General features: G+C 39.9%; 1 pseudogene; it reads left to right on the top strand.

Moving 5' to 3' along the window:
* Positions 1-473: 473 nt before the first annotated feature.
* The window catches only part of LOC126962222 (cubilin-like), a 53,642-nt pseudogene continuing 32,670 nt past the window's right edge, over positions 474-21,445 (top strand).

The following is a 21,445-nucleotide window of genomic DNA, read 5'->3' as shown; positions in this document are numbered from 1 at the left end:
AGAAGTGAATGTGCGGATTCTTTACCAGCCTGTATTGTGTTCCACACTTTCATTCCCAGCGCCCTGAAACACGCGGAGTAGCTTCTTCTGCCATCGCTAAGAGCAACCAGCACCTTGAATCAAAGCGGTTTTCTCCCCAGAGAGTATTTTCTTAGAACGCTCGAAGGAAGAAGTAGAATCCAAGGTGACTTCTCAATTGCGGATACAGGGCAGGAAAAGGGTAGCATGTGGAGTTCGGGTGGGGAAAGCGGGCTCTTCTGTCTACAGGTCGCATGAATTTGAGCTGCAAATTAATTGCAGGGTACATTTCACCTTCCCTCAAGCAGATGCACCTGAGGGAAACTGCGTGAGAGGCAGGATAGCATAGAGCAGCGGTCCTCAAAGTCGGGTCCCCATTAACAATATCTGGGAACTTGTTGGAAATGAGAATTTTCAAACTTATAAATCACAGACTTTGAGAGCAGGGCCTAGAAATGGATGTTCTTAAAAGTCCCCCAAGCATTTTGATGCAGCTAAAGTTGGAGAACCAGTCCTGGAAAGAGCACAGCATACAGCAAGGTTAGAGTCCATCCTCAAACTGCTGTGTGCCTGGCTCTGCTGACCTTGACCAAGTGATTTAATTCTTGAAACCTCAGTCTTCATCTGGAAAACAGGCAGTAACAATTAAGTTGTTGGGACCATTTTGTGAATGTATTTTGCCGGTTACACACTTAATCTAGTGTCTACTGATGGAAAATACTCCACAAACAAAAGTTGTCATTGCTTTTATTCTTTTGGAAACACTAGGACTGGAACAAAGTATACACTCAATAAATGAAATGAACAAAGAAAATAATGAATGAATGTCAGGACTCTAGGTGGTTAGCTTGTGTTGAGAAGGAAGATGCTAATGGCACTATATAACTAGACCTCTGCATTTTAGGGAATGATTTATTCTCTGAGATCTTATGAACAGCAAATGCATTTAACAAATAGAAAAGGTAGGAAGAGAGGGAGGAAAGAGAAAAGAAAAGAGAAGGAATTGAAAGGGTAATTTTTCTGCATCTCATGTTACATGCAGACTGTGGCTCAGAGCATTTATTTCTCCAAGTATCTACCCTAGGACTGTGAAATCCATGATGCCTTTAGGGACTTCTTTCTCTTTTCCTCTACCCTTCTCCCTTCAGCTGAGGGCAACTTGTTCCTGATGAAGCATTACTTTTTGTTCCCCCTAATTCTGATACTTGTTGGGGTGGAGTGCTCAAATGGGGAAATTGGCAAGGTGTTCTGAGAGTGTCAGATAATAGGATGAAGGAGGTGGGGCCCAGGGGCTCTTGAGGGAGCTCCGAGGACACCTGACTGTGTCACAGGAAGCATCTGCTCATGGGATTATAGGGGTGTCTGCTTATGGGATCATAGAGGATGTTTGACCATGAAATCACATGGGGTGGGTGTCTGATTATGACTTCAGAAAACAAAGTCACAACAGCCACCCCAGGTATGAAGTTAGATGAGAAGAGGCAAGGAGATCGCTAGTTGGGACTCTCTGCAAAACCCAGCTGAATCTGATAGTTCTACTGCCTGCACTTTGCCGGGAGAAAAATCTGCAGTGGCTTTGACAAGTTAAGACAGGACTTTTTGCCTTGATATGAAGCCATGAATCAACTACCAAACACAAAATAAGAGTAAGGGAGACTATGTGTTCAGCCTTCACGCCAACACTGAATTTTCTCTGCTGGACGTGACTTTATTTTGAGAGCAGAAGACAGCGATAGTGACAGGAGGCAGTCAAATGCCTGGGCAAATAGGGGCGGGTCCTAGTGAAACCCCCAGCCGAAGACTGTTACAAAGTCTGAAAGTCAAACTACCAGTTAAATCCTCAGACTAGATTGAGAACTTGTCTTCCCATTTGATGTGCTTTCCTCTGACTGGTCCCCACCCTTCACCTATTTTACATATACCTACTCTTCCCTAATTGGTTTTTCTACACTGTCATGCCCACATTTAAGTGGTGTCTTCACTTTAACCTTTTTTGCATACTCACAAAACAATCAGCACACACCCCGCTTCTGAGTCCATAAAATGCCCTGGACCCAGCCACATGTAGAACTTTCTTACCTTTGGATTGGGGTACTACCCCATGTCCCCTCTCAGCTGAAAACTGTTTTATCACTCAATAAAATTCTTTACCACCCTCCTCAACCTTCAATGTCCAGCCTTCAATATCCTCATTCTTCTTGGATGTGATACAAGAACTCCAGAACCACTGAACGCAGGTACAAGCTGTAACACAGGTGAGCTGGGGCATGCCAGCATAGCCAAGCAGGGCTCATGTCGGGCATTGCCAGCCAGAAGTCCCTGGCTTGCAAAGTGACCGAGAAGAAAAATCCTACATCAAAAGCAGTGGCAGCTGCAGAATGTTAAAAGGTGCATGTCAAAACAAGTTTAGATGAGCATTTCTTCATTTTTCTTACCATATCAGGCCCACAGGAGAAGTCAGAAAACAAAAGAAAAGAATCTATATGTATTGTGAGGGAAAGACATTTCTCAAAAGTCAGAAGCATAGTGCTCTGAAGGAAGACCCCAGGCTCACCCCAAGACTTGAGGCAACAGAGCCCCCTGCTTTTAATGACATATTTGCACCTGGTTCTTTGTGGCTATGACCCATAACCGCCATTCCACCTTCCCCAGCCCTGCCCTGAGTCCAGTTTCTGCAAATAAAGCACCCCAAAAGCCACGGCCTCTTCTAATGAGACTTCCTTCATAAAAAAATGCAACTGTGAGTCAAGACATAAACTCCCTCCAAGTTAGGTTAATTGTAAGCCCACATAGTAGACACAGGATGTTGTTTATCCTCAGTAGAAGGATGTCTTAACTAAATTCCACCCCTCTGGTCACCACAAATTTTGAGCATCTGAAACTATTTGATCAAACAACTCTTCTCCATGAAAGAGATTTCTGCTCTTCTTCCTGAAAGTTATTTGTCCTCACCTGGCCCCTGTGAGCAATTTCCATCCTTTTGCCCCTACCCCCACCCCTATCCAAGACCACCTTCCCGCTAGAAATGGAGCTCCAACCAACAGCGTTTGCATCCCTAGTGCTGAGAATGTTGACAGTGCTCAGCCAGTGGCTGGTCGGGTGGCTGATCCTTAGAGCATAAATCACTTCTACGGAATGAAAACCCTTTTCTTCTTTCTGAAGTCATTTTCATTCTTGCCACCAACCCTCCTAATTCTGGTCTTTACTAGTCTCCATGCAGAATCATCAGGTGTGGGCTATATAGAAAATCACTCCTTGCTAACCCACCAATGCTATCAGACACAGAGTAAGTGCAGGGGGACCAGAAGGGGGAGTGACAAATTTCTCTTCTAACAGTTATTATCCAACAACAAGGAAGTGAATACTCTGAAGCCAACATAAATAAATGAATAAATACATAAATAAGTAACAAGTACCATGCTTAGCTTAGAAAAATTAAGCCCTTTATGACAAAAATCCTTTACCAGAAAGCCTTGCATAATATATTTGTGTTTCCCTTTGCTCTTCTTCTCATTTTATTAATATAAATGACCAAAGGCAGCAGAGAGGAGATATCATTCACTGTACTAAAGTAGGAATCTAGTGAGAAATTCATTTCCAAAAGCTCTTAACTTATATCCAGAACATATTCACAGGCCAGGCCTGATGGCTCATGCCTCTAATCCCAGCACCTTAGGGAGTTGAGAAGGGAGGATCCCTTGAGGCCAGGAATTTGAGACCAGCCTGGGCTACATTAGAGAGACACCATCTCTACAAAAAAATTTTAAAAATTAGCTGAGCATGGTGGCATGTGCCTGTAATCTCAGCTACTTAGGAGGCTGAGGTGGGAGGATCGTTTGAGCCCAGGAGTTCAAGGCTACAGTGAGCTGTGATTGTGCCACTGCACTCCAGCCCAGGCAACAAAGCAAGACCCTGTCTCTTAAAAAAATTATATTTGATTATCTGACAAGGATGACTCAATAATTGTACTCAAGCAGTAGGGCTAACTTGTGAGGGATGGGGTCAATGTCGCCAAGGTCTTCTCCCTTCTCACAGTCTTCTAGGGAGTTACTATTTAACATCTCTTGTGGAAATGCAGTTATAACTGAGGAATACATAGGTGCTCTGTAAATGGAATGTTACCAGGTCAACCATAAGAACTCCCATCTCTGAGAAAATAAAATCCTCTGTGCCCTCATTGTGTCACTGTTATTGGCTGAAACAATAAAAGTAAAATAGTAATCGTGGCTGTGTGGACAGTGATTAAAAAAAGGCTCATCAGTGAAACAAATATGTGATTGAATGTTGGCTCCACTTATCAGAGCCTCAGTTTTCTGAGCTGGAAACTGGGATAATACATTATTTTCCTCAAAGGGTCACTGTGATGATAAAAGAACACATTGTGGCCCAGTGTGGTGGTGCACATCTGCAACGGCAGCTACTCAGGAGGCTGAGGCAGGAGGATCACTTGAGCCCAGGGGTTCGAGACCAACCTGGGAAACATAGCAAGAGCCTGTCTCTTGAAACAAAAAACATACACATAGACACAACAATGGGAAAAACAAACACTGGGGATTCTAAAAAGAGGAAAGAAAAGAGAGGGGCAAGGGTTGAAAAAACTACCTATCGGGTATTATGTTCACTGTGTGGGTGATGGGATCAATAGAAGCCCAAACCTCACATTGTACAATATACCCATGTAACAAACCTGCACACATACCCTGTGAATCTAAAATAGAAAATAAAATAATAAAGGTTTTTCAAATAATAACAATAAATATTGTAAATAATAAAGAATACACTGTACACCTAGCACAATTCCTGACACCTAGTGAGTATTTATACATGATTTACTACTTTTGCAGTTTTACAAAGAACTTGCACTTACACTGTTCTAGTTGGGAGACAAATGAGGAAATTATTTTACAAATTAAAATAAAAATGAGATCAGATAGAAGAGCTGACCTACATTTGATCGCACAGGTATCACATGAAACAGGTGAGGTAGACATTATATTTTTGCAATTTGACAAATGAGAAACCAAGTTAGGAAGGGAGGTTTGCTAAGGGAGACACAGCTGGTTAGGGAGCAGCGCAGCACTTTCAGCCAGGCCTGCAGGCTCTTAGTCTCATTCTCCTTCCGCTAAACCAGCCAACACCTCTGAAAGAAGAAACAAACTCTTCGTTAAACCACATGGAATCAAATATTTTCATTAGTTACCCATGCTCTAAAAATGTTAAAAAATTAACTGCTTTCAATCTGCAAAAGGGTGCTTCCAGCAAATCATTTCAAGGGCAGTCAACCTTCCCCAACTTTTTAAAGGACAATTTATAAACAAAGGCAAGGAAAGATAAGCTATCTCATAAAAATGTGTTACGCAAGGTTTCACCTAATCTCTGGCTATCACTTTGCAGACCCTGAAGTTGTGTTGGAGGCGTGGGAGAGGTGTGCACAGACGGTGGCGTGCATTCAGGTGGCCACTTGCTCAGGAGCCACCTGGGTTGGAGGAGCAGCCTGTCCCCAGGCAGGACCCCTGGGGACAGACTACCCACTCAGGTGCCCCCGATAACCATTATCAGAGGTGCGTGATTCAGTGGTGGGTTTTCACTCTGGCTATCAATTTGACTCAGACTGATTCCTTTCCAATATGTGCCTTTAAATATTCTTCCCTGTCTTTTACCCTCAATTTTCTGTCTTTTATTTTCCTTCCTAGATGAAAAAAAATCAGAATTATTTGTAAACACAATGAAGGGAGATACAAGTCACTTTAAGAAAAATAATTATTATCTCTCTTAGGGAAAAATGCACAACAGTATAGAATCTCTCAAAATCATTTTTCCATGCTGGTACTAATCATTATTCTCTTCATATTCCCTTGTCTCCTGTTGCAGCCTGTGGTGGTGTGTTCTGTTTCTTTTCTGGAATCATCAAGAGTCCTGCCTATTCGTACTCAGACTACCCAAACAATATGCACTGTCTGTATACCATCACCGTTAGTGACGACAAAGTTATCAAGCTCAAGTACGTAAGACAAATTGGCTTTCTTAAGAAAATCCTCTCAGCATTATTTACAGAAGAGCCATTCCTTTATTGTTGGAGAGCACTGATTCTCATTGGGCAGTCTGGACGGAAATCTACACAGAGGAGTGAGGTTCCTAGATGATAGTTCAGCCTGGGAAATGACACTCCCCCTCTCCACACAAGCCTGTAGTAACTAAGGGTGAAAAACAAGCACTCACCAGTTAAAACAGTCATTGTAGTTTCCCAGCACTTGTGAAGGAGCATCATAGAATGGATTGTCAAGGTATAAACCCCTCTTGAAATCAAAGCAGAGAGGAAGGGCAAGAGAAAGCGGTTGCCATTTGTTGAATATTTATCATACACAAAGAACTTTGATTCACACTTGCAATAATTGTCTCATTTTATTCTTAAAACAGTCATATGAGGTATATATAGATTATAGATTGGGAATTGTATAGATTATTCCGATTTCACTGATGAGGAAACTAAGGCTCAGAAGGGTCCAATTGCTTTCCGAAAGTTACACACACATAAAGAGTCAAAATCTGAATTCCTGCCAGGCTTCCTCCGAACACCAGGTCCTCAGTGTTTACCGAAACTGTCCTCAAATGACACATTTTCTTCTTTTTTATTATTTATTTATTTATTTATTTATTTTGAGACAAAGTCTCACTTTGTGACCCAGGCTGGAGTGCATGTTAGTCAGGCTAACATGTCAAGTGATCCTGACTTCAAGTGATCCGCCCGCCTCAGCCTCCCAAAGTGCTAGGATTATAAGCGTGAGCCACCACGCCAGGCCTCCAAGGATACATTTTCTAACTACTTAAGATATCTATTTTTATTCCTGTATCAGACCACCTCTAAACTGATGCTATAAGAGATGGCTTGCGTCCTTGGTCAATTTTCTCCCCAGTCTTACCTATTCCCAACAAGACTGATGAGGGTAATGCAACCTCCCATTCTCCAGAATGATAAAGTTCAAGACTGTTTTCTCCGACAGCCTGTTTCAGTGGTGTACGGCATGTGGTGGGAAACTCTGAAAGGTAATATAGTTCATGGCCATATAGGACTTTGCATATAGAAGCCTGATGGGCTAAGACCACACCTACCTACCTCCCCTCTATTTGTCTGTTATCATTTTCTGCCCTAAAGATCCTGTACTCCCTGCAGTTTACTTCCAAAGACCTCATGTATCAGTTGGCTCTCAAACTGAAAGACATCTCTCATCAAGCCTGATTTGGTTCCTGTATCAGGCAGTAAGTGTTCTATAGGCTGGACCTCAAAGAAAACTGCAGCTCCCACCGGGACTATTTGTAGGAAAACAGAGCGTCCTTTAGGTCCTGGGGACAAAAGAACAAAAACTGTCAGATGGCCAGGAGCAGGAGGCCTGTGAAGTACACCTGCCCAGGCGTGGAAGCGTAACGGTGAGCTGTTTGCTGCTGTGACTCACTATCTGTTTCTTATATGTGTAGGATTATTGCCTTGTTCTGTTCAGATTGCTTTAACAAAATACCATAAACTGGGTGGCTTATAAACAACAGAAGGCTGCAAAAGTCCAAGGTCAAGACAGATTCGATGCCTGGTGAGCTCCTGTTTTCTGGCTCATAGAAGGCAGTTTCTTGCTGTGTCTTCATGAGATGGAAGGGATAAGGGCTCTCTCTCGGGCCTCTTTTGTAAAGTTCTAATCCCATTTGTGAGGGCTCCTCCCCCATGACCTAATCACCTCCCAAAGGCCCCACCTCTTAATACCATTAGCTTAGGGAACATATGAATTTAGGGGAACACAAACATTCCCACCATGGTATACACACCAACTCATACAGGTATGTTATATATTCTCTCTCTTTCTGTCTCTCTCTCTCTATATATATGTGTGTGTGTGTATATATATATAATCTAAATATATTTTTTCAGTTTTCAGCCTGGATCCTAGAGCTCACCATAATCAAATTTATGTCTGCATGTTTATTTTATTTTATTTTACTGATTTATTTATTTATTTATTTGAGACAAGGTCTCACTCTGTCACCCAGGCTGGAGTTCAGTGGCGTGATCTTGCCTCATTGCAACCTCTGCCTCTCGGGTTCAAGCGATCCTCCCACCTTAGCCTCCCGAGTAGCTGGGACTACAGGTGTGTGCCACCAGCCTGGCTGATTTTTTTTGTATACGTATGTTTGGTAGAGATGGGGCTTTGCCATGTTGGCCAGGCTGGTCTTGGACGCCTGACCTCAAGTGATCCACCTGCCTTGGCCTCCCAAAGTGCTGGGATTACGGGTGTGAGCCACTGCACCCAGCCTACGTCTGCAGGTTTAGAGAATTATTTATTGTGAACTAAGAGCCTACATTCTATGAAACAAATAAGATTCCAGGTGTGGTAGAAGATGCAGATATTAATAAAAGGCTCTCAAAGATTCTGGCTACACAAATTTTTCTGTCAATGGGCTTTTTCAGATCTCTTCTGTGCTCTCCTAGGAAAATTATGTAAAATAAAAAGCCAAAGCAGATTTAAGTACTCTCAGAAACTGAGATTTTATCTTTCTTTGTGGATTCTTATTGTGGAAAATAAATATGTTTTCTGTTGAGAATTAAAATGAATGCAGTGTTGTTGGAAATTATCTAGCTATTGTTCTTCTCTAATCTTTTACAATAACATTAAATATTACATGTGGTAAAAGAAAATCAATAATTTTTTCACCTCCTTCCTTATCATCAGTTTGAAAACCTTCAACCAACCAAAACCTTTTAGAAAAAAAATTAACATTTTTTTTCTCAAGGCTATTAAAAGGAAGCATTTATTATATATTTTCTTTTTAGTGTGTGCTGTTGGTGTGTTTATATGCATTGTGAAAATCCAAGAGGGAATACAGTAGGCTACATTTCTTAAATGTATTTCATTACAGTACTTATGCTTGATCTTATGGACCTAGTGTTTCAAGGAGCACACTTTAGTAATAAACGTAATTGAATGAAACTAAACCAGAAGGTGATATGAAGAGAACACATCTGAGAAACAGGCCATCACAAATGAATTTAATCATTATCAATACACAATATTCTATGGTTTACAAAAAGACCCCGCATGGGGGCGATGATTTAGGAAGTTACTGTCCATCTTGTTAAATTTATAAAATGATGAATATTACAAAATAATATGACTAGTTTTTAACTAACATATGAAAACTTCTATATCCAAAAGAGTACTGCCTTTTTTGAAGTTGTCCCTTGTGATGGCTAAATACTCATCATCACTGGTCATCAGAGAAATGCAAATCAAAACCACAATGAGATACTATCTCACATCAGTTAGAATGATGATCATTAAAAAGTCAGGAAACAACAGATACTGGAGAGGATGTGGAGAAATAGGAATACTTTTACACTGTTGGTGGGAGTGTAAACTAGTTCAACCATTGTGGAAGACAGTGTAGCGATTCCTCAAGGATCTAGAACTATTTGACCCAGCGATCCCATTATTGGGTATATACCCAAAGGATTATAAACCATGCTACTATAAAGACACATGCACATGTATGTTTATTGTGGCACTATTCACAATAGCAAAGACTTGGAAACAACCAAATGTCCATCAATAATAGACTGGATTAAGAAAATGTGGCACATATACACCATGGAATACTATGCAGCCATAAAAAAGGATGAGTTCATGTCCTTTGCAGCGACATGGATAAAGCTGGAAACCATCATTCTGAGCAAACTATCACAAGGAGAGAAAACCAGACACTACATATTCTCACTCATAGGTGGGAATTGAACAATGAGATCACTTGGACACAGGCTGGGGAACATCACACACTGGGGCCTGTCATGGGGTGGGGGGATGGGGAAGGAGAGCATTAGGAGAAATACCTAATGCAAATGACGAGTTAATGGGTGCAGCAAACCAACACGGCACATGTATACATATGTAACAATTCTGCATGCCGTGCATATGTACCCTAGAACTTTAAAGTATACTACTAATAATAAAAAGTCCAGATATTATTTCCAAGCATATTTTGACCAATCGTAGTATCATTACAATAAGTATTTAGCTATCTCAAGGGACAGCTTATTATATATTTTCAAAATTATTCCATATTATGGAATATTTATTAGAGCTACTGGCAAAAATAAATTGAAAAAGCAGGCTGGGCCTATTGACCCATGCCTGTAATCCCAGCACTTTGGAAGGCAGAGGCAGGCGGATCACCTGAGGTCAGGAGTTCAAGACCAGCCTAGCCAACATGGTGGAAACCCCATCTCTAACAAAAAAAAAAATACAAAAACTAGCTGAGCGTAGTGGTACACACCTGTCATCCCAGCTGTTTTGGAGGCTGAGGCAAGAGAATTGCTTGAACCTGGGAGGTGAAGGTTGCAGTGAGCCAAGATTGTGCCACTACACTGCGGCCCGGGCAACAGAGTAAGACTCCATCTCAAAAAAAAAAAAAAAAAAAAAAAAAAAAAAAAAGAGAGAGAGAGAAAAGGAAAAGCAGAAGAACCTACAAAAATGAGGACAAGATCACAAATAATTTAAACAAGTTTAAAAAATAAGCTATAATAAACCCACCATAAAACTCTAAAGTAAAACCAAATGTAGGAAGCCTTGCTTGTTCAGGAACTCTGGAAATTGTTATTTCAAATGATCAAGAATAAGGCCTAAATTAAACACTGTATAAGACAGAGAAAAGCATCTGTCAGGATAGGTTATGCATGGTAACAAACAACCCCATGGCACAGCAACTTAACTCAACAAGTTTATTTCTCATTTAAATGAGTATGTTCAGTGTGGCCTGGCATGGAAACTCTGCTCATCATGGTCATTCAACAACCCAGGCTGATGGAAGCTTCATTTTTACATTTGCTTCCATGATCATCACTGCAGTGGGAAGGCAATGTGGAAAAGCAAGTAGTCATTTGTAAAACTTCTTCCATAAAGTAATATGTCTCCCTCCTGCTTACATTTCTGTGGTCAAAGCAACTCCCAGCAGCCATTCCAAACCTCAAAGTGTGCACCTAGGGCAATCCTACCGGTGCTGGGGAGGCAGAGAGCTGGAACCATGTGCAGAAGAGTCAGTGACCACCACAGAGATCTTATATGGGAATTTCTTGTTTTTCACCTGACCTTAATAGAAACTCCATTTTAAAAGAGGGAAATGAGACTGTGAGAAGGAGAATGGAGCTATGATTCTAAAACCAGCATTTCTTCTATTATATTAGTGTGCTTTCCATAAGTTCTACTTCATCTCATAAAATAAAAAGGGAAGAGTAAATACCATATTTTTAATGAGGCCTAAAAACCTGAAGTGTTGCTGGGATAATAAGTATCAGTTCAACTTTTCAAAACTTGATCTCAGATGGACTTTAATATGCCATAGACTGTGAATTCCTTGAAGTCTTAAGACTGTATCTTACTCACCTTGACATCCCCAGCTGCTATCACAGTTTTTGGTGTATTGTAATTACTAAAAACAAATTTGGCGAAACTTTTGAACTGATCAGTAAGGTACTGTCTGATTTCTAATATTTCCTATCAAGTGAGGCTTGAATGCTCTGCTGTTAGTTTTTTCCTTGTCATTTTTTGCAATAGCTAAAGCTACAATTTAGTAGACGTCCAAATGGAAACATCAGTATTAACAAGGTACATTTCACAGGTTCAGAGATTTTGATGCGGTTCCTTCCACCTCCTGCTCCCATGACTACCTGGCAATTAATGATGGTGCCAATACCAGCGATCCCCTTCTTGGCAAATTATGTGGTTCCAAGCGCCCACCAAATATGAAGAGCCACAATAATAGTATGCTCCTGGTGTTCAAGACAGATTCGTTTCAAACAGCAAGAAGCTGGAAGATACCTTTTCGGCAGTCATTGGGGTAAGCATTCCGGATATGTAAATCTATTTTTCAGGACTGTTACCTTTCTGCTTTATTCATTTTTTCCCCACCTGACTATAATTGCTTTTCACTGAAGCTTAGAAGAATATGCCATGTAAAGGCTTGGTTTTAAAAATTATGTATGACATATTTTACTGTTGTAAAAAATCACTCAATAAAGGTACCTCTCCAGCATACAAAGACGAAGTCTTTCTACACAATCACACTCAGAAAAGACCCGAGACTCATTTTATCACCTATAGAAATGGTATAAGTTGAGCCTAAATGTAGACAAGGGCCAGGTCAAAAAAGAAAGCCCCATTGCCTATGCCAACTTTATCAGCTGGGCGCGGTGGCTCACGCCTGTAATCCCAGCACTTTGGGAGGCCAAGGCAGGTAGATCACCTGAGGTCAGGAGTTCAAGACCAGCCTGGCCAACATGGCAAAACCCCTTCTCTGCAAAAATACAAAAAGTAGCTGGGAAGGGTGTTGTGGCCTGTAACAACTGAGGTGGGAGGCTGAGGTGGGAGAATCACTCGAACCCAGGAGGTGGAGGTTGCAGTGAGCCGAGATCGTGCCATTGCACTCCAGCCTAGGGGACAGAGTGAGACTCCGTCTCAAAAAAAAAAAAAAAAAAAAAAGGATAACTTTGGTAGCGTGGTGGAGGAAGGTGTGAAGAACCTATAACCTGGGAAGGAAGAAGCTTATGATAGAAATATTGATGGGAAATGTCAAAGCCTTGAACGAATACAGAGGGAAAACAGATAAAAGAAACGGCAGAAATCTGAGAGACGGAAGGTAGGATACATTGGAAGCACGGTGTTTGGACTCTGACGATATTTTAATGAGGATGTGTATTGAGGATGACTTTCTGTAGGTAATTTGTTGGATGGTGGTGCCTTAGGAGACTATGATTTAAGGGAGAAATGTTATATTTAATTTGGGGCATTTTAGGTTGGAAGACCTGTCTAAATAGAGCTGTTTAGTTGGAAGCTGATGCTTGAGAAGGAATTTGGGCTGGAGAGCGTGATGTAGGTGGAACAGGTAAAGTTAGGTGTGAGGATAAACTGAAAATACGCCCCAGATTACTCCCACTGAATATGAAAAATAAATTATGAACATCAAACACTGCATGTGAGAAATAAATGATCAACATCAAACACTGCATGTGAGAAATAAATTATCAACATCAAACACTGCATGTGAGAAATAATCACCCAGATCAAATTAAGTCAGAACTTGGAATAATTTAAAATCAGTGGCACAGTCTAAGATCATTAATATTCTACTCTGGAAAGTGTTTTGATCCTTTTCCATTTGAATATAGATGTGATTAATGTGCTAAAAATGCATAGCTCTCCAAACAAATCTCATACTCTGTAAAGACTCAGAGAAACCCAGGCAGCTTTCTGTAATAATAACCCTCATTCACTTTTCAAACTCTTTCTCTTTCTCCCATAGTGTGGATAAACTTCATTTCTCTGATGCAAAGCAGAATTTACCTTCAACTTCTTGATATTGGGCATATGAAATTTTTTATGCATTTCTTGAGGAAAGCAATTAGACATTGTGTTTTGAAGGCTTCCCAGTAAACCACACACCTCATGACAAATTGTATCAGGAAATCCCTTTGCCACTTTTCCTACTTAGCTGTCTCAACAGTAACTTGAAAGCAAGTCTCATGGGCAGTCAGAGAGCGTTGCCTTGATAGAATCGTGTAAGTGAAATAGCATACAAAAGACACAAGGCTATTTTGAAAGAAAAATTAATTTTCCTTTGGAGATTTTTTTTTTTTTTTTTGCACAAAAAAAGGGATATATTCTTGCCTTTAGCACAGACTTTAGACCAAAGGGCGTATGTCTGCATTTGCTTTGCTACCTTTCAAGTTGTTTTTCTTTTTCCTAATATATTCTCACAAGAAAATGGTAATCACTGTGTTAACACTCTTCTCACTGCTGTCATCTGCATGAAGCTTCTCAAGTGAGCCAGGGTTCCCTAGCTTTATTAAATTACTGTGTCTTTCCGAGCCACAAAGAATACATTTTTAGACTTATTGTTATTTAACAGAAGGAAAAATCTTACACTGTCAGAAGCATTGTCTATGCATGAGTCATTGAACAATTACAGTCACTTACTGTTTTCCTCTGGCCACAGTTAGAGAAAAGGTTTAAGTGAAGAATGCAAAAATGGAACTCCTTGCCAGTGTTGTGTTACCCCTATATTTCATGAATATGATTGTTACCTCTTTTTCATCTGTATAGATGCCATCAGCCACTTGGAAATACTTAAGAAGTCATTGTAACTACTCTTTGATGGTAATGCTTAAGTGAAAAACCTGAGTATTATCATTTTGCCTTGCAGTGCTCTTACAAAGATTTCGAGATCACATTGACAAGTTTATTTATCATTCCGCATAACTTTTAGATTTTGTTTCATTTTAATTTTTGTTGTTTGTGGTGAGGAAAGGAGGAAGGAACAATAAGAATAGCTTTGATTATAGGGTTTATAGGGTCTTTTAGTCATAGATCTGGATGAAAACACTTAAACTTGGCTAATAAGGTGCCCCTTTCACCTCCAACTCATTTATGTAAAACAACTCTGCCTTTCCCCTAAAGAGAGGGAAAGTAACTTTGTGGACCAGATAGTGAATTTTCATTTACAAGACTGTTCAGCCTGGAAAACAATATCTTCACTTTGTAAATAATTGATGTGAAGAGGAGACCATGTTATTCTATGACGTTTCTGTTTTGATCTTAACTAAAACACTACGTAGGGTTTTGCAGATTTGCTATTTAGATTATACAGCTGACAATGCTTTATGTACATCTGCTTCCATTTTTCAGGAGTTGACAAAGAGACTGGCTTATATAATTATGTGACTATTAGGTTAATTTCATCTTGTGCATTTGTTATATTTGTATTGCTAGTGAGTCACAGCAAATTTGGGAGAACTATCCCTTAGTTGCTAATTACTAAATATGTAGTGAAATTGGGTCTCCTTTTTCCATGGAATTTCTGCCGCTGGAGGCCCATGTGCGTGGGATGTGAGGTAAGGAGAAAGCACATTTGGCAAGCAGGAGCTGATCTCTAACTGCAGTGGAAATGTGCCTGCTTGTTTCTCCCATGTGCTTCAACACGGTATGAATAATTGAATAAATGAATGGCTGACAACAAGCAAAATGATCACACTGGGCTGCAGCAATCTGTGAAACTCTGAAATAATCTGCAAATCTGAGCATTTTTCTTAACCAAGTTCATAGTTTGCATCAGATTGTCAATGGCTTCTATGATTCTATAAAGTTTAAAAAGCTGTTGGTTCTGTGGATTTGGCTAAATGGGCATGGCCTGTAGGCAGAACAGATACTTTTAAGTGCCTTTTGTTCTGTTAACTTTTGCTAGATTAGTTGCTGCACCTTCCTTTACCAGTAGAGTCAGCTCCAGCCTTGACTCTGCTTATGTATGTCCCGCACAAAGCACTTCACACTTGCAAACGTGTTTTTAACCATCAGAAATTCCATGTTCTTCTTCCCAAATGGGTCTCTTACCAGAGAGTTGCTCAGTCTATTCGCAATATGCTCATCACACTACACACCAAACTTCTTCTACACGTAGGGTTAGATTAGGGGCTTTCAGTGAACTTATTTATTTACTGTGCAGTACATTCGTTGTCTCACTTTTTTTCTAAAATGATGTATTCTATAACACTTCAGCGAAACTTCAGTGTAAAAATAGAACTTGGCTCTACTAGATGTGAGGTCTGCAGGTATCTCAATTAGTGAGTTGTCAAGAAGGCAGTGAGGAGTGCCCCCTGCAGGACAGCACAGGAGGACAGATGGGGAAGATGCACCCTCAGGGACAAGCCAGGTCAGTGGCTGGACTCAAAGCTCCCAGGCAGTCCCTGTTGCCCAGAGCACATGTGCTGCCGAGGAGGGCCACTGTCTGTCTTCCTCCACCTTGGGTATTTGTCACGTGGAGGATGAGTCAGGTTCCATTAAGGTCGGACTCAGAGACCTTTACTAAGAGTTCAAGGCAAAAATACCCAAGCACATATGTAACAAGGACAGAATGAATTACAGTCCAACAAATGTAGAGATATGGCCAGATAGGCCAGGCACAGTGGCTCATGCCTGTAATGCTGGCACTTTGGGAGGCTGAGGCAGGCAGATCACTTGAGGTCAGGAGTTCGAGACCAGCCTGGCCAACATGGTGAAACTTCGTCTCTACTAAAAATAAAAAAAATTAGCTGGGCATGGTGGCGCATGCTTGTAAACTCAGTTACTTGGGAGGCTGAGTCAGGAGAATCACTTGAACCCGGGAGACAGAGGTTGCAGTGACCCGAGGTTGCACCATTGCTCTCTAGCCTGGGGAACAAGAGCGAAACTCTGTCTCAAAAACAAAACAAAACAAAAAAAGTAATATGGCCAGATGGAAAGAGCTGATTGATGTCATTGCCTGGTGATATGGCTTTGGAAAAGATCTATAACACTTTGGAAATCAATTTTTATCCAAAAAACTGATCAATTTGAAATATTACAACCGTTTATCTTTTAAGAATGTGATGGGGATGAAGCAGATAATTTCTGGAAAGCACCTTAGCTGTCAGAGTGAAAGAATCTATGCATTAGAAAGTAATATTGAAGTCCCAAATTTTCAAGCCCCTCCCCCTGACCCTATTGCTAAGGTTAGGGGATGGCTGAGGGTGGGGTGGGCAGGGATCAACATTCTCAACAGGACCACATCATGCTACAATGATTTCTTGTTCATCCCTACCCACTTTGCAGTGACACCTAACCCTCAAATCCTAAAGTACATTTCATAACCTAAATCTGAAATCAAAAGCTACATTCTGATTAAATCCTCAGGCCTTGCAGAGGCCTGGTACATAATTTTTACTCCATCAATATTGTCCATATGAGTGATTTACAGAATAAATGGATAAATTGTGCCTACTTCAAAAATCATATTTTATAATGAGAAATAATAATATACCGCATAGTATACATCAGATTTTAATCTAGATTCAGCTCATTCTCAAAATTCAATCCTGGTTTATAAAACTGCTGCTTAAGCTCTACACAGGGAGGTAAATTGAATCACTTCCATCCTCAGAGAATTAGGAATACCAGATCACATTCAATATTTGGGTCATCTGTGTTTCTCACCTGTGGATTTTTGCCTGTTATCTTAAACATCTGGAAAATGCCTCTCAAACACGTTAAAGGAAGGCAGTGGGAGTGGCAGGAGGAAGTTGAAGGAGTTAAAAAAAAAAGAAGGAAACAGAGAAGAAAGAAAGAAGGAGACAGAGAAAGCTGAAGAGGGTCTAGGGCCACAAAGATGGAAAATATGGTCACAACAAATAGAAAAAACCTAACAAGTACAATTCAGACTTCTGCTTGCAGCTATTTTTAATTTTCCTGGTTTTGATGTTAAATTTAAACTTTGTGAGGCATTCTAAAAATAGCTAACCAATACAAGAATAAACTTTTAAAAATTAAATGGCATTAAAAATATATGTGTATGTGTCTCTAGGTACCTGTCAGCAGCCTGACTGAAGCTGTCAGCTCACATTACTGTTAGAAGTACAAATGTAATAAAGAAGTTGAATTATAACTTGAATAATTCAATAAATCACTGATCAAATAACTCTCAGTTTAGTAATAATGGGGGTATTACTTGAAAGCAACCAAGGCATGTTATTTTTCTGGTTTCCTAATGTCATTTGCTCCCTTGATGAAGTCTGAGAATGAGATGAGCTGAAACTGTAAATCCATTCAAAGAAAAACCCAACTAAGCTTATTTCTGCCCTTTTTAAGCCCTGTACCTTTCACTGGTGATTAGACTTCCCTTGGGGGATGATACCAAAGACAAGGTTATCTTCAGGTTATTCTTTGTGAGTTTTATGGGGAAAGATTTTTTGCAGAGCTGAGAATGTGGGATCAGGATAAAGAAACCAACAAATACTTAGTTCACCAAAGCTTTACAAAAGCGAGTAGACAGGAGTTAAATACCAAATCAGCAAGAAGAAAGGAAAGGTTCTTAATAAATATATTTCAACACCGGAGTCTGTGCCCCACCGATGACTAGATTGTCGTTCCTGGTCTTGAAGGGTGGGGCTGTCCTTGTGAAAATAAAACCAGATGGTATTGTGGAGACCAGACTAAGTGATAAAATTGAGTTAATGTTAAATTATAAGATAACATTTTGAAAAACATTGAAGGGAACAAGTGCTGGGAAGAAGCACTTATTTTGTGTAATCTAAAACACAAGAAACGACCTAGTTTTATTGCAGGTAACTGGTTATTTTGGGTTAAATTACCCATAAATTTCCTATAATAATCATCATCCTTACTCAGATCAGCCTGGTTTTGATACAGTATTCCCAAGAAGGTAAAAGGTAAAAGCAAAATATATACAGTCAGCAATAAAAATTTTAAAAGATTCTTTTGTTATAAATGAATTGTTAGGAAATAAAATAGTGGGACTGTGTTCTCCTCATACTAATATATGGAAAGTCTGTTAACTTTATGTGGTAGCTGTACATTTTGCTTGCTCGCAAGTAAAGACTTGTCAGGAAATCCCAGGCATCATGAAAATGACTGCCTGTCCTCAAGACTGTGCCCTACAAGATGTAGCATGAGCTGCTTGATGTATACTACTTCATCTAATCCTCAGAACTACCCCATGAGACAAGAATTACCCCATTTTACAACGGAAGAAATAATAACTTAAGAGATTAAGTAATTTGTCTATGGTCAAAGGGTTTGTAAGAGGTAAAGCCAAGCTTTGAACTAGGTTTGACAGTCCCCCAACTCATGATTTTCTTAATAAGCCTTCATTGCCTCTGTGGGAATTGATGAAAAATGCCCAGGGATGCTTTATTGTTTATTTTTTTGACATGGAGTCTTGCTCTGTTGCCCAGGCTGGAGCGCAATGGTATGATCTCGGCTCACTGCAACCTCCTTCTCCCAGGTTCAAGCAATTCTGCCTCAGCCTCCTGAGTAGCTGGGACTACAGGCGTGCGTCACCACACCTGGCTAATTTTTGTATTTTTAGTAGAGACAGGGTTTCACCATGTTGGTCAGGCTGGTCCGGAACTCCTGACCTTGTGATCCACCTGCCTCAGCCTCCCAAAGTGCTGGGATTACAGGCATGAGCCACTGCACCCAGACCCCAGGGATGCTTTTTAACGGAAGTGTTTGCAAAGGGCACTGGAAGCACAAAAGAAGGGATCTATGGTACTTGGATATTTGGTGGAAAAAAGGACACAAGATTGTTAGAGGATCCACCTCACAGAATGTGAGTCCTGAATTACGGTGCAATGGGTAAGAAGTTAAACTTGGAGCATCGTATCCCAGATTCATATTCAGTTTGTACATCTCATTGAGGTTGACCTTGGACAATTTACCTATCCACTCAGGGTCTTGATTTTTTTTTTTATCTGTAAAAAGAGTACACTAATAGTAACAACCATATAGAGTTCAGTGATGACTAAATTAGAAAATACTTGTCACTCATTTAGCAAGCAAGAATTTTTAGATATAAATAGTATTATTTTGGAAGGATGATAAGGTATTCATTGGTCAGGCATGGTGGCTCACCCCTGTAATCCCAACACTTTGTGAGGCCGAGGCAGGGAGATCACCTGAGGTCAGGAGTTTGAGACCAGCCTGGCCAACATGGTGAAACCTCATCTCTACCAAAAACGCGTGGTGGCACGCACCTGTAGTCCCAGCTGCTCGGGCAGCTGAAGCAGGGGAATCGCTTGAACCTGGGAGGTGGAGGTTGCAGTGAGCTGAGATCACACCACTGCACTCCAGCCTGGGTGACAGAGTTTCTCTCTGTCAAAAAAAAAAAAAAAAAAAAAAAAAAAAAAAAGAAGTCATTCATTGGGAAAATGGACAATTTATGGGGAAGAAACACATATGTACAAAGTTACAGGTTTATCCCATTTCAAGGGATACTGACTAAACTGCCCATTGTAATGCTTCGGGGCATAAGGTGGAGAACAACAGGTGCTGAGACATGAGAGATAGGCAAAGGCTGGACATGGAGGGCTCTGTATCATGTGCAAAGGTGAGCCCGTAATTGTTTTGAGCTGGAGAGTGCTATGATCTAGTCAGATTTATTTTAGAAAGCACATCCTAGCACCGTGGGCATGATGTTTTGAAGCAGCAGTCCAGGGAAAAAGTTAGGAAAGCACTGCAATAGTTTAGGCATGGGATGTTAAGAGCAGTGGTACTATGAAAAGAAAGAAAGGGACTGAAAGGAGAAATCCTCAAGATATTGAATCAATAACACAGTGTTCCATTTGAAAGAGGTGGCTTGGGAAAAAGAAATAATAATGCTCCTAAAGTTTCTGGACAATATCTTGAGACACCATCATTCAAATAGAAAATTACTAGGAGAGGACAGCGCTTTGCAGAATAAAATAATAAAAGCTTTAGGTTTTGTCTGGAGAATTTGATGCCTTTAGGATATCCAGCTAGTGTTCAGTAGGTAGTCAGATAAGAGAGTTAGAAGATCAGTAGAATCATCTTGGCTAGAGTTTTGCTCTTTTTAATTTTGAAACCAGCGTGGTACATATACATTTGTAATTATCATATCTTTCTGGTAGATTGACTCATACCATTATGTAACAACATTTTTAAATGCTTTTTGCCTTAATTTCTACTTGTTCTGATTTAGTATAACTTCCATAGCTCTCTTTTGGTTCATATTTGCGTGACATATGTTTAAACGCTTTTATTTTCAACTTTTCTCTATCCTGAAGAATATATTTGACTTTTGTTTGGCTATGTCTTTCAATTGGAGAATTTAATGTGTTTATATCTGATAAAATTGCTAACAGTATTAGTTCTAAATAGACCTTTCTACTATTTGTGTTTTGTTTGTCCCACCTCTTTTTATGTTCCTTTAACTATCTTTTCTTTTTAAAATTAATCACGTTTTTATTACTCCCCTTTTAAAATTATTACTTACACATCCTGTTACTCTTATTTCAATATTTACCTTAGAGATTACAGTATTCAACCTTGATATGTTAGAATCTAATTAAAAATCAATACTTTTATCATGTTATAATCAATGCAAGGATCTTGGAACATTTTAAACCCATTTACCCACTTCTTGTCTTTTGTGCTATATATGTTAAGTATTTTAATTCTACATACCTATTAGGTTCACAAAACATTTTTGTTGTTTTACACAATTATTAACAATGTAGAATTACCATTGCTATTATTTTTTCTTTTGTTCCTGAAATTCTATACTTCCATGTGGGATCAATTTATTTCTTTTGGAACACCTCTCTTTTATGTTTCTTTTATTGGAGATCTTCTGGTAAAATGTGTTCTTTGTTTTTGTTTTTCAAAAGTGACTTGATTTTCTTAAATTTTGTTGGATTCTTTCTCTGAATATAGAGTTCCAATTTGGAGTTTATGTTCTTTCAGGACTTTACAATGCTATTCCATCATGCTCTGGCTTGTATTATTTTGATTAGGAAGTCATTGCTTTCTATACCTGGGAACCCCCTATCCCTCCCTCAGTCATCTCATTG

The sequence above is a fragment of the Macaca thibetana genome, chromosome 9 (assembly GCF_024542745.1).
Source record: "Macaca thibetana thibetana isolate TM-01 chromosome 9, ASM2454274v1, whole genome shotgun sequence".
Taxonomy (NCBI): domain Eukaryota; kingdom Metazoa; phylum Chordata; class Mammalia; order Primates; family Cercopithecidae; genus Macaca; species Macaca thibetana.
The sequence above is the reverse complement of the archived record's forward strand: the minus strand, read 5'-3'. Positions and strand labels throughout refer to the sequence as shown.